Source organism: Arachis ipaensis, chromosome B04 (assembly GCF_000816755.2).
Source record: "Arachis ipaensis cultivar K30076 chromosome B04, Araip1.1, whole genome shotgun sequence".
Lineage (NCBI taxonomy): Eukaryota > Viridiplantae > Streptophyta > Magnoliopsida > Fabales > Fabaceae > Arachis > Arachis ipaensis.
Window position 1 is genome coordinate 11,670,602 of NC_029788.2, and position 2,621 is coordinate 11,673,222.

A 2,621-nucleotide genomic window follows, 5' to 3' on the forward strand; every position below is an offset into this window, starting at 1 on the left:
AATTTAGTACCTGCGAGTAGTGATGGGTGGGTAATACATACATGAGTAAAAGGACGGTGGGGTGGAGTCGGGTATCGCAAAAACACGCCCCTACTCTCCCCACTACCACCCCTACTACCAACCCTATCCTCGTTGAGAATCGCTTCACCTTCGACCACACCAAACTCTTAGGCTTTTTCGAAGGAGGTATGGTAGGCAGCAATAATTGTAGAGAGAGAAAGGAATGAATCGATTTAGGATAGGAGATGAGTATTTACAGAATTATTAACAAAAATTTAATTATTGGTTATTTTTATCGAACAAAACTTATCTTGTATAGATATAATTTTATTTTCAATTTTTCATAGTTAATTTTGTCAACATTCGAATCTTTTATGATAAAAAATAACTATTTACTCTAAAAAATATCTGTTACTTCTATTGGTAAACAATAGTTAGATAATTTTTCTATGTGTAGTTGCTTAAAATTTTAGGTAAAAATATGTGGTGTTTACATCTCTTTTGTAAGAATTAAGTCAAATGTTCCATGTATGCACAATATATCTCTTATAAGTTTGAAGTTGAAGAAATAAAATTTTCATTATATGAAAAGATATGAGAAATTTCCAAACAAAAATAAAAGAGATAACCTACTATAAAATTTTCCTCTTCTTTTTTTGGCTATATAAAACAAATTAAGGAATTATATAACTTTAAAAGTGAAAAATGCCTTTCCCTTTTTATTATTGATCTTTGAAATTCTCCACCCAAAAATATGCTCTTCTTCTCATAATCTAACACATGATTAATGATGACGATGGCCACGCACCAAGTATACATATAACTTCAAGTCCACACAATGAGAGGGGTACTCAAATTAAAGTGGAATTTGACATTAAAATCAAATTACTCTTGAATCATCATATCAAATTAGTGTATACACGACAATCGATGATACATAATTTTTTTTTATGGGTAATGATAGGTAATTAATTTTTTTGAGCTAGATAGAGTCATGTAATTTTTTTAAAATTATTTTTGTTTATCTTAAATCTAAATTATAAATTATAAATTTAAATTCTAAAATTAACTAATATTGACCGATTAAAAGTTGGTTCAGTAGTGTAATATTTTTTTTTTATATTTATCTTGAAATGATTGATGTTTAACTTGATTCAACACGAGCTTGTCATTTTGCAAAAGATGTTTAATTGAATCGTTGGTAGAAAAATTTCTACATTCACTGCCTTCACTTTTAAACAGCAAACAGAGTTTGAAGATAAGCAATATATAAGCTTAATTATTTTTATTTTGCACAAAACCTTGCCTCTTATAATTATTTTTAGGGGTAATTACGATTTTGGTCCCTAAATTTTAGCGCCATAATCGATTTCGTCCCTCTTCTAATTTTGGATTTAAAATCGTTTTTAATGTTTTTTTATATTAAAATCGTGCTTTTTAATAAAATTTTTAATTTAATTCCTAAACTACCCCTATTTTAATAAAAAATAAAATTTTAAAATAAAATAAATATAAAATAAAAAAAAAAGAAAGAAAGGGGGAGAAAGAGATTTAAAAAAAACACTAATTTCGTTTAAATATGAGAATTGATCATTCTAACAAATATCTAATATAAAATTTTTAAATTGACGATTAAGTACCAAAAGTTGAGTAAAATGGGGTCAAATTTAATAATCTAATGGGGCAAATAAATATTATTATCATATACTACTCAAAAAAAATTCTAAATTGTAGTGGGGGCGCTTGCCCCCACACCAATATACTTGGAACCGTCCCTGAGTGAGGGGAAAGAGAAAGGGGGGAGGGGGACGGCGGCGGCGTTGGTGGTGGTGTTGGTGGTGGTGGAGTGGCAGTGGGTGTTGATGATGATGATGGTGATGATGATGTTGATAATGGTAGTGGAGTGGCAGTTGGTGGTGGTGGTGGTGGAGGAGGTAATTATATTGGTAGTGGTGAGGATATTTTTGTCCAAAAAAAATTAAAATGACGATTTTAATACGAAAAAAAACGTTAAGGACAATTTTAAATCCAAAATTAGAAGAGGGACGAAATCGATTCTAGCGCTAAATTTTAGGGACCAAAATCGTACTTACCCCAAATTTTTATTAATACTTCAAAGAGTTATCAACTTATCATTTGTCATATTAGTTTTCTAAATATATTAAGATATTGATTACTAATAAGCCCCACGAAAAATTTCTGGCACTCTTGGTTAATTAAAACATAATCGTGACTACTTTAGTCTTCAAAAGTTATTTATCACCACATTATTAGTTCTGATTTAAATAGAGAACCAACTTTTTAAACTCAACAATCTGTCAACAAAAAATTCAACTAAAATCATTTTGTGGCAACAAGATTAGAGAGGGAAGCAAAAGAAAGAAAGAAAGTAATATTATAATGAAATTGGCATTTAGAATTATTAGTTACAGTATATGAAATATATTGCTATATTCAATGAAAATTCGGTTTTCTTTGAATTATAACAGAGATATCAAATAATATTATAATGAAGCAATTATAATAAAAAATTTTGGTTCTGAAATTCAGATTTTATGACAATTTTGAGAGATAAATAAAACGTAAATAAAATCATAAAATATTATATTTATTAAGAGCGA